The sequence below is a fragment of the Podarcis tiliguerta genome (genome assembly GCF_965153285.1).
Source record: "Podarcis tiliguerta genome assembly, chromosome: 16".
NCBI classification, from domain to species: Eukaryota; Metazoa; Chordata; class Lepidosauria; order Squamata; family Lacertidae; genus Podarcis; species Podarcis tiliguerta.
The window spans coordinates 41790395-41801816 of record NC_139549.1 but is presented as its reverse complement, the minus strand read 5'-3'; positions in this window follow the sequence as shown (position 1 = coordinate 41801816).

Genomic DNA, 11422 nt, shown 5'->3' with positions numbered 1-11422 from the left:
CAGCAACTAAGCTGTGAAGGGAGGCTTCATGCTGCCTGCCGGAGCAGCCCTGATCCCAACTCCTACTTGTGTGCAAGCAGGAGCGGGGCGGGGATCTCTCAGATAGGCAACGGGAAGCCTCCCTTCCCAGCTCAGGGATCCCTGCTGCTTGCTAGGAATGGGATCGGGGCTGCTCCAATGGGAAGGGAGGCATCGCGCTGCCTGAGCCTCGCTGCTGCTGCTGCCGCCGCTCTCGGCCCTCCTTTTCTGCCTTCTGTGCCTGACCCACCACACACTGCTTCCCCACCACCACCACCGAAGAACCGACAACTCCCGGGCTGGCCAGGCTCATGGAGAAAGGAGATAGAAGCCTTGGAGGAAGGGGAAACGTGGCAGTTGAGGTCAAGGCAGCGGCAGCCCCTCTGCCACCGCCATCGCTGCAGCATCAACATCCTGAACGTGATTGATTGGTTGATTTAAAGTGTCCCCAGATTCACTGAAAAAATTCTGGTAACCTTAGTCCAAGGTAGAAATCTCTAAGCAGAGCCAATGCAGGTCCCTGCAGGCCCTGAGCTCCCTGGGTGACCTTAGGCCAGCCACTGCCTCTCCCTCTGACCTGCCCCACAGGGTATGAAATGAGGAGGAGGAGAACTCCCTAGGCCACCTTGAGCTCCTTGGAGGAAAAGGCTATATATGAATAAATAAAGGGGAAGTAAGGCCTCTGACCAAGTGCAGAGTGCACTGCCTTCCTTGCCACATGACCACCCGCAACCAAGGTGAGGAAGGGCTTCCTGGCCAAAGGATGTTGCTTCCTGCTGGGCTTTAGCACTGACGAAGCTTCACAGGCGTCCTGTATCCTGGAGGAGGCTTTCCAACAGCCTGACCGTCCGCACCCCCAATTTGCGGAGCGGGAGACTGAGGCCAAGGGAGGGGGGGTTTCCTTCAGGCCACCCAGGGTCTCCTCTGCTTACGCTCTTCACCGCCACGGCAGCTCCGTTACTTAAGCTAATTAAACGGCTGATAATTAATTATAATAATAATAATAGGTATTCTTATCAGCCCTCCTAATGTCATCCGACCCAGGGAGGAAAGGAGAAGGCTTGGCTGAGATCCAGCCGGGGGATCCGAGGGAGGCGCCTCCTCGCCCGCTTCCCTTCTAGCCGTGGCCGGTCCAGGAAGCGGGGCTTGGCCGTAGGAGGAGCTGCATTTGCCCGGCTCCCGTCAAGGCATAAGGCAGAGGCTCCCCTGCTTTCTCCTTCCATTTTATCCCATCAGCTGCATTTTGGGGAGGGGGCTCACCCCCTCCTCTCCCACCTTCATGCTGCTGGCTTATTTATTTATAGTTATTTATTTATTTATTCATCCATTCATTCATTCATTCATTCTCCCTCTCCTCTCTCCCTGCCCCCCCCCCCGGTGCTGAGGGAGGGGATTCTGACAGGGACAAGTGACAGCTCACTAATTATTCCCTTCCTGCCGCGGCTGCTCCTTGTTTTGGACGTGTTGCTCATTTTCCTCTGGCGCTCGCCGCTGAATAATGCATGGGGGTCCCGATCAGTATTCAAGCGGGGGACCCTCGGGAGCTGCCAGACTAACTAGCTGATAACTGATGCAGTTTGTAACCGGGGCCTTCGGGGAGTTGCAAGGAAAAGTAGCCAAGAACAAATTTAACACTTCTGTCTCATTCCGGCTTCAGAACGTCAAGGAGGAGCCGCCGCCGCCGCCGCCGCCGCCGCCGCCGCCGCCGAGGAGGAGGGAGCGGGAGGAGGAGGGCAGAGGAGGAGGAGGAGGAGGAGAAGCCTGGGTCCTTGGGTGGGCGGGAGACCCTGCAGCGGGGAGGTCTAGCGCTGCTGGAGCTGGGGGTCCCACGGGTGCTCCATTGCCCCACAGGGTCTCGCTCGCCCCAACAACAGGTTCTGTGACCTAGTGTGGCATCGCCCGGGGCCATGAAACTCCCCAGATGTTGAGATCCTGAGCTAACTCACTGGGTTGTTGCGGGGATTAAATGTGGAGCAGAGAGACCCACACCTGCCAGCTTGAGCAACAAGAAAAACCAGTAAGGGTCCCGCTTGCCCACCCCCTTTCCGGCTGCTGCAATTACAGCCCCTCTCTTCCCCTCTCCCCAGATGCAATGAAACTCAAATACTGCTTCCTGCAGACCCTCCAAGTGTCCCTATTTTACAGGAACAGTCCCGGATTTACAGAAGCCATCCCAGTTTCTGATTTGATCCCAGAATGCCCCTATTTTCCTTAGGATGTCTGTATTTTCATTGGAGAAATGTAGGAGAATATGGAGTTATGTGAGCCCTGAGCCAAGGAGATAACTATACAACCTTTAGAAAGCTCTGTATAGGGAAGTTTCTAATTTCTCCCAGTCAGTTGGGGAGGGTATAAATAATAAAATTATTATTATTATTGCTCTTGATTTTAGATTTGTGGGTTTGAGGCCCATTTTGGGTGAAAGTTTCCTGCTCTGCAGGGGGTTGGACTTGTTGATTCTTGTGGTCCCTTCCAACTCTGCAATTCTGTGTTCCTATGATTCTGTGGAATAGGATGACCCTATTTTCATCAGAGAGATGATAGAGGGTATGCTTCCCGCAGCACATACTTTGCACTCAGGAAGGATGAAGCAAGTGCAGAGTTTTCCTTCAAGTGAGGCAAGGAGGGCTCCCTGGAGCTCTGAAACCACTTGGGGCCTGATCTAGGACTGCTGCCTCTGGCAAGGTGGGCTCTAAGCCCCACAAGCTTCATGCAGAAGAAACCTTTAAGGTGAGGCCAGGCTCTGCTGTAGAGGCATCTCTGCGTGGGAGCAGGCTTGTGTCAACCTGAACGTCTTCTGTGGTTTATTCCCGTAGCTCATGGCATGAGTGATGATTGGCATGGCAGAGATCTCCATTATGGACATTTCTTGACCCGGGTACAAGTCTTATCTCAAACGTGTCCTAGAAGGCTTCGAGGAGACAGATTGAGCTCCTAATACTTTGCTTAAAGATCAGCCCATGTCATCTAGTTACCAGCAAACGTTGAGCAACACCTCCTGCTCAAGAATGGTTCCCACACAGATAACGAGTAAGACAGGAAACAAACAAGGACAACCAGTTCAGTCATTGCTCACTAGGATTCCCCCCCCCCCTACTTTCAATTAAGAATAATAAAAAACAGCCAGGAAGCTCTAGGAAGAGAACATAGGCAATAGAAATATTGGAATTATAGGAATTGCTCATCTGAAAGCCCCCTCCCTTCTCCATTAGAATGGATTGGCTAAAATTAGTACAAAACCCCTAGATTTTCAATGGTTAGTAAGCTCTCAAATCTCCAACTTGGACTCAAGGAGCCAAGACATGCTTTGCCTTAGGAAAGGTCTACACTTGCTGCTCCATTTCTTGCCTTGCTCTTAGTGTGGGTTCTGTGGCAGAACTCACTTTCTGTAGGCTTTTGAGAATATTTAGGGATCATTTTACCCTTTAGCTCAAGAAGTGTATGTATTGTAGGGTTTCATACCCTCCAACATTTCTCCAATGAAAATATGGATGTCCTATTCCATCATCATCATCATCACCACCAACATTTTATTATTTATATGTCACCCATCAAACATTAAAAAACGTTCCTATACAGGGCTGACTTCAGATGCCTTCTAACGGTTCTATAGTTACTTATCTCCTTGTCTCCCAGGGGTGTTGCATAACTCTATACCCTCCAACAATTCTCCAGTGAAAATAGGGATATCATAAAGAAAAGTGGGACATTCTGGGATCAGATCAGAAACAGGGACAACTTCTGTAAATCCAGAACAGTCCCTGGAAAACAGGGACACTTGGAGGGTCTGAGGTGTGCTGCCTGCTTAAACTGTAATGTTGTCTGAAGCAGCATTTATATATTCTGTCATTTTTGTTTCATGCAATAACCAATCTTCCTTTGTTCCTTTTGTGTGAGAACTTCTTGCGGGCAAAAGGTTAAGAGTAAACACGTATTCACAATGAACAAACACCATAACTCTAGCAAAAGTTCCTAAACCTCTTGGTTGCTAGACACACGTGTGGGTCCAAACACATGCACTGTCACAGCTGGGGCTGCTGGGAGTCAGAGCCTGAGCACATCCATAGGACCACAGACCTTCCTCACTCCCCTTGTAGGGAATAGTCCAGATTTGGTGGGAAAGAGCATTGAATAAATCTTTTACTTCTAGCCCAGGAATGGGGGTGGGTGGGTGTAACGTTTTTCTATTAAGCTGAAGCTTTTGCAGCCACCTCCTTTCCGAGGTGTCCATTTAAGTGCCGTCAGTGAAACTGGCAAGTGAGAGGGCACCTTTGTGCTTCTCAGCATATGAGATGGAAGCCTCCAGAGCTTTCCCACTGCTGCATGCTCAGGAGAAACAAATGGGGCGGATTTTGCACGGCTTCCTCCTTGTCTGTAGACATGAAGGAGGAAAGTTGGAGCAGACAATTAATTAGATTAAAACAAGTCAGGCTGTTAAGGCTCCCAAGTTACATAAAAGGCCCTCCAGGGATAAAGCAGTTAATGAAAAATGAAGAGAGAGAGAGAGAGAGAATCCCTTTGGAAATATGAAAAACTATCTCTTGCACTATGCAGACCTCTCAGAAGACCGAAAGCAGCAAGGCTGGGAGGGGCCTCTGGGGATGGAGGGACAGACAGACGGACAGACGGATCTGTCACTTTGAGTTCCTCTCAGTTTTCTCGTGTTTTTTCCCCAATCTCACCCCATTTCTATATCAATTTGCAAATTTTTATTTAAAAAGTCAGCAAAAATAGTATTTGCATGAATTTTCATGCACATTTCCCTAATATATGCATTTTTATTCAGTTTTCCCTAACATGCACGTTTTTTGCAATTCCCCCATATATAATATAGTTTAGTATGCCACTTTCATGAATTTGGGGGGAGGAGGGGCCTGGGAGAGGACAGCGCTCTCTCTTGGCCCCGCCCCCAGCACACCTGGCTCCCTAATTCTATCATTTTCATTGTATCCTGATGACACACCACTTTGACTGCTGAGAGATGCATTGAGGAGGCATCCTGTTTTCTTGAATCTTTTTTTATTTATATATAATTTTTATTAGGTTTTTTAGCATATCATTTTCAACAGTAATTAAACATACTTTTACATCTTATTCAAATTTTTGACTTCCATCAATCCTGTCTGAAAATTTTCCAATCTAATCTCTTAGTATGCATTTCTTATCTTCCCTATTACATTTCAAACTCATAACCAATATCTCTATCTTTTCCTACTTTGTAACACTTTGTATATTTCTCCTTACAAAACTTCTTGTAGTCCTACTACCATAATTTGTTGATTGCAGTTGCTCTTCAAACAGTTCCTATACCTGTTCCAATCTTCTGTAAATCTCTGGACCCGCAGGTTTCAAATCCTTCCTGTCATTTTGTCCAATTCTGCATAGTCCATTAATTTCGTCTGCCATTCTTCTTTCATTGGAATTTCTTCTTGTTTCCATTTCTTGGCTAACAATACTCTTGCCGCAGTTGTTGTATAGAAAAACAATCCAACATCTTGCCTATTAATGTCCTGACCTATAATACCAAGTAAAAATGCTTCTGGTTTTTAAAAAAATGTATATTTCAACATGTTTTTCATCTCATTATATATCATTTCCCAGAAGTTCTTTACTTTTTTACATTCCCACCACATATGATAAAATGTTCCTTCTTTTTCTTTACATTTCCAACATTTATTATTTGTCTTATACATTTTAGCTAATTTCACTGGTGTAATATACCATCTATACATCATTTTCATCATATTCTCTTTCAAAGCATTACAGGCTGTAAATTTTATCCTTTCATTCCACAACCTTTCCCATTCTTCAAGCTGTATAATATATCCAAATTCTTTTGCCCAATGTATCATTACCGATTTCATTTCCTCATTTTTCAAACACCATTTCAACAGTATTTTAGACATTGTTTTACATTCATTCTTTAATATTTCTATTTTGATTTTTGATTTTTTTATCATCAAATCCTTTTCCCTTTACATCCTCTTTATATATTTAATTGACTTGGCGATAGTGCAACCAATCATTTACATATTCTTTAACCTCTTCATATGGTTTCATTTTCCATTTATTTCCTCCCCCCCCAACAATTTCTCATAGGTAACCCAATTTTTACTCGTATTTATCTTTTTCACACTCATAGCTTCTAATGGAGATAACCACCACAGTGTTTTACGTTCTAATAAGTTTTTATACCTGTCCCATACTTCATATAAAGATATTCAAAATATGTGATTACCAAATCCTTTAGGGATTTTTGTTTTATTATTGTTTTGTTTATTATAGATATGCGTGCCAACCAAATCTATTATCATAACCTTCCAAATCCAACAAATCTGTATTTCTTAACAGCATCCATTCCTTTAACCAACAGAGGCATACCGCTTCATAGTACAACTTCAAGTCTGGCAGGGCGAAGCCCCCTCTTTCTTTAACATCTGTTAAGAATTTATATTGTATTCTCAGTTTCTTCCCCTGCCAGACATATCTTGAAATTGCTTTTTGCCATTCTCTAAAAATTGCTGCCCCCTTGATTATAGGAATTGATTGAAACAAAAATAACATCTTTGGTAGCACATTCATTTTTATAGTTGAAATCCTTCCCCAAAATGATAAATTCATTATTCCTCATATTTCCATGTCTCTCTTAATTCCATTCCACACCGGTGTATAGTTATTTTGAAATAAATCTATGTTCATTGTGGTTAACCAAATTCCTAAATACTTAACTTTTTTGACTACTTCTATACCAATTTCCTGCTGCAACATATCAACCAAGTCTTGTTTCATATTTTTAACTAATATTCTAGTCTTGCTTTTGTTTATTTTGAAACCTGCTACTTGTCCCAATTATTCTATTTCTTTAATAACTTCTTTGGCATTATTTAATGGTTCTTCTATAGTTAGCACCAAGTCGTCTGCAAAGGCTTTCACTTTATGTTCTCTTCAGCCAACTGAAATTCCTCTGTTTTCTTGATTGTAATCTGCTTTAATTATTTTATATGTAGTCTTGTATACTCATCCACACTTCTGCTTGTTCCATGCCTGGAAAGCATGGTTCCAGGTGGTTTTCCCCTTTTCCCGCTCCTTCCCCAGGCAAAACCTGCTCTTTGGTGCTAAAACAGAGCAAATGTCAATCTGGAGAATACCTGAATTGTTGTTTGCTCTGGTTGAGCGCAAAAGAGAGGCTTTTCCCAGAGGGGAAGCAGTGCAAAAAGAGGAAAGGTGGATGAGCCCTTAGAAAGGTTTCAAAATGGAATACATTTGCACTTGAGCCATTTGTGCACAAATGAACATGCATGCAAATGATACCTTTTTTTGGCCACGGCAAGGTGGTACCCCACCATCGTGACATCACAGTGGGCATGTGCCACAGCAGAGCAATCCCCCTTCCTGTCTGCCCCTCAGGACAGTCACTTAGTTTCCAAGGGTTCATTCACTTCAACCAGAGCCCTACCAGTGGGCTTACTGGTGGGTGTTTTAAACCCATTATTTTGTGAAAATCTAGTACAGTGGTAGCTTGGTTCTCAAACGCTGAAAATCCGGAAGTAAATGTTCTGGTTTTTGAACATTTTCAGAAGCCGAAAGTCTGATGCAGCTGTCGGCTATTGTTTCCGGGGCACCTGCACCAATCAGAAGTTGCACCTTGGTTTTCAAACATTTTGAAAGTCAGATGGACTTCTGGAACGGATTAAGTTTGGTCCTGTTGTTTTTGCTATTTATTTTGTGGTTTTGTTTTTGAGGCTTTTTTGGTTAATTTGTTTTTGTGACTGTGTGGAAGCCAGTTCAGCTACTGATTCATTGATTGATTGTGTGACTGCAGAAATGGACAAAAGCCCCCCATCCAAACAATGACTATCACCAGTGCAGGTAAGAAAAAAATAATAATTTTAATTTTTATCATCTACAATACTGTCTTATTTATTTTATAGTACAGTACACTGATTATTGCTTTCATTTTATGGATCAATGGTCTTGTTAGATAGTAAAATTCACATTAAATTGCTGTTTTTGGGGTTGTTTTTAAAAGTCTGGAATGGATTAATCTGTTTTGCATTACTTTCTATGGGAAAACGCACCTTGGTTTTGGAACACTTTGGTTTTGGAACGGACATCCGAAATGGGTTACGTTTGAGAACCAAGGTACCACTGTATACTGGGAAACCTGTATCTCAAAAATATAAAAGTTGTCTGTGCGTACACAGGTAAGCCAATACTTTTGCACCTGCCCACAAAGCACTGGTCCTGCCAAGTCCAGCCCACCTGAGTGTGAGGAGAGCAGCAATACTGTTGGTACAGCACACACAAATGGACAGTGTTTTTTGTTTTTGTTTTAAATTTTTAAAAAATAATTTCCCAACAATACAACTATTCACACATTAATGATAAAGAGTACGTTAATCATTGGGTTCCTTTTCGCCCTTCCATGGTTTCCTCTAATTCCCAATTGCTGCTGCATGTTATAATCAGTCTATACCTTCTTTTTCTCATTTTGATCTCAATATCCCTTTTACTGCTAACTTTAGTTGTTTTACCTGTTTACAATAATTCTTCATATTATCTACAAACATTTTCCATTCCTCCTTAAAAGATGTTTTGTCTTGTTCTCTAATTCCACTGGTTAGACTCACTAATTCTGCATACTCCGTCATCTTCAACTGCCACTCCTCTTTCGTGGGAACTGCCCCCTCCCACCAATTTTGAGCGTGTAGAATTCAGGCGGCAGTAATTGGGTACAGAAATAAATTCATTGGATTCTTTGGTGCATCTGACTCAGTTATTCCCACAGACAGACAATGGTGAAGCAATGTGCACAGAAGTGCTCTGGGGAAAAACATGAGCACTTAGCGTGCACCCACCCTTCCCCGGCTTCTTAGGGTACCTCTGCCCTTGTCTGTGGGGCGATAGCTCAGTGTTAAAGCCCCTGCTTTCTTTGCAAAATGGTCTAGTTCAATTCTTGGCATCTCTAAGAAAGGCTGGAGGAAAACACCAGCCTGGAGCTCTGGAGAACTGAGCCAGGTGGATCTGGGTTCTGACTTCATCTGCGACAACTCCTGGGCTTCTCTGGCCTCCATGCTGGTGTGAGCAGGAGGTGCAATAACAAGGAGGGTGGCTGTGCAAAGGCTGGGGCTGCTCCAGCTTCCAGAGTGCTACTTGCAGCCTCCCCTCAGCCACACACAACCACCTATCATAGAATCATAGAATCATAGAGTTGGAAGAGACCACAAGGGCCATCGAGTCCAACCCCCTGCCAAGCAGGAAACACCATCAGAGCACTCCTGACATATGGTTGTCAAGCCTCTGCTTAAAGACCTCCAAAGAAGGAGACTCCACCACACTCCTTGGCAGCAAATTCCACTGTCGAACAGCTCTTACTGTCAGGAAGTTCTTCCTAATGTTTAGGTGGAATCTTCTTTCTTGTAGTTTGGATCCATTGCTCCGTGTCCGCTTCTCTGGAGCAGCAGAAAACAACCTTTCTCCCTCCTCTATGTGACATCCTTTTATATATTTGAACATGGCTATCATATCCCCCCTTAACCTCCTCTTCTCCAGGCTAAACATGCCCAGCTCCCTTAGCCGTTCCTCATAAGGCATCATTTCCAGGCCTTTGACCATTTTGGTTGCCCTCCTCTGGACACGTTCCAGTTTGTCAGTGTCCTTCTTGAACTGTGGTGCCCAGAACTGGACACAGTACTCCAGGTGAGGTCTGACCAGAGCAGAATACAGTGGCACTATAACTTCCCTTGATCTAGATGCTATACTCCTATTGATGCAGCCCAGCATTGCATTGGCTTTTTTAGCTGCCGCGTCACACTGTTGGCTCATGTCAAGTTTGTGGTCAACCAAGACTCCTAGATCCTTTTCACATGTACTGCTCTCAAGCCAGGTGTCACCCATCTTGTATTTGTGCCTCTCATTTTTTTTGCCCAAGTGCAATACTTTACATTTCTCCCTGTTAAAATTCATCTTGTTTGTTATGGCCCAGTTCTCTAATCTGTCAAGGTCGTTTTGAAATGTGATCCTGTCCTCTGGGGTGTTAGCCACCCCTCCCAGTTTGGTGTCATCTGCGGAGGCAAAAGGAATGCTTTGTAAGGGGGTATTCCTGCATTGCAGAGAGTTGGACGAGATGACCCTTTGGTCCATGAGTCTAAGATATGAGGTAGAAGGAAAGGTTTTAAGGCAGGAGGAGAGGGAAACTCAAGAGCAAAGGTACAGAGCATCTGCAAAGAGGAAGGACCCTTGCAGGGCGAGGGTCAATGGCTGCTTGCAGAGCTGATCCAGGCTGGGCACGGGGTGAGGTGCACCGGAGGGCACACCTTACCCATAGAATTTTCCTTCTCTGGGACCAGCCAGTGACCCAGAGCAGAGGTCCAGGGCATCCCAGTGCTCCTTTCACAGCTGCCTAGTGAGGCCTCTTGGTGTCCATGAGGTCAGCGCTGCCTCTAGCCTGCTCAGGTTCCACCTGGCTGGGCAGTGGGTGCCATCCATCCCTCAGGTTCATTTTCTGCTCCTTTGTTCTGCTGCTGTTTGTGCTCGTTCTCTGGAGTTGATGCCAGCTCTGATGCTCACTCACCCGGTTGCTCCATTCTCCCGGCTGCTGCTGCTGCTGCTGCTGGCATCTTCCCAAATGACAGCCCAATCTCCAGTGGGTCAGGCAGCGCCAAACGGGGCTCCAAACAGGAGGCAGCCAAGTGGAAGCAATTTTCCCATGGAAGGCGGGGGTTGGCAGGGTGGGAGGGTCAAAGAGCCGCTCAACAAATTGAAGGCCTGCTTATTTTCATTATCAAGCTGGGCCATTGGAGTCGGTACATTTAAGCAGAATTCTCAAGCTATGGAGTGGAGGAGAAGGGGAAATAACAGAATCATAGAATTGTAGAGTTGCCCAGGTCAGAGTATTCCCCTTGAAGCAAACTCAGCAATAGGCAGGAGACAGCAGTGGCCTACTTTATAGGGCTGTTGGGAGGATCAAAACAAGGTAATGTATCTGAAGCACTTTGACCTGGTGTTTGAATATGGGGGCATGGCCAGGGAGTCCCCAGAGTCATTGCCTTTTGTGACGGCCCAGCATTATCATTTTTAAAAGCTATGGGGTCACAATTTGAATAAAATCAGAGGAAGTAGGGCCTCTGGGTAGTACTTATGCCCCATAAGCACTACTAAAGTTTGAAGGCTGAAAAGCACCTTAGAAGACTTATAATGCTGCTGCTGCTGCTACTGTTTAATGAACAAACCCAGCTTTTGCTAGAGACAGTAGCCACTGGCCCACTTTGCCAACCATGGGCTCATCGTTGTTGCGCTTGTGCGCCAAGTCAATGAGCTTCTCTTGTTTGTTCCCCTGCTCTGGGAGACTTGAGGCCCAAGTCAGGTTCCTCAGCATCCTTCTTTCTTCTGACTGCTTAGCCAC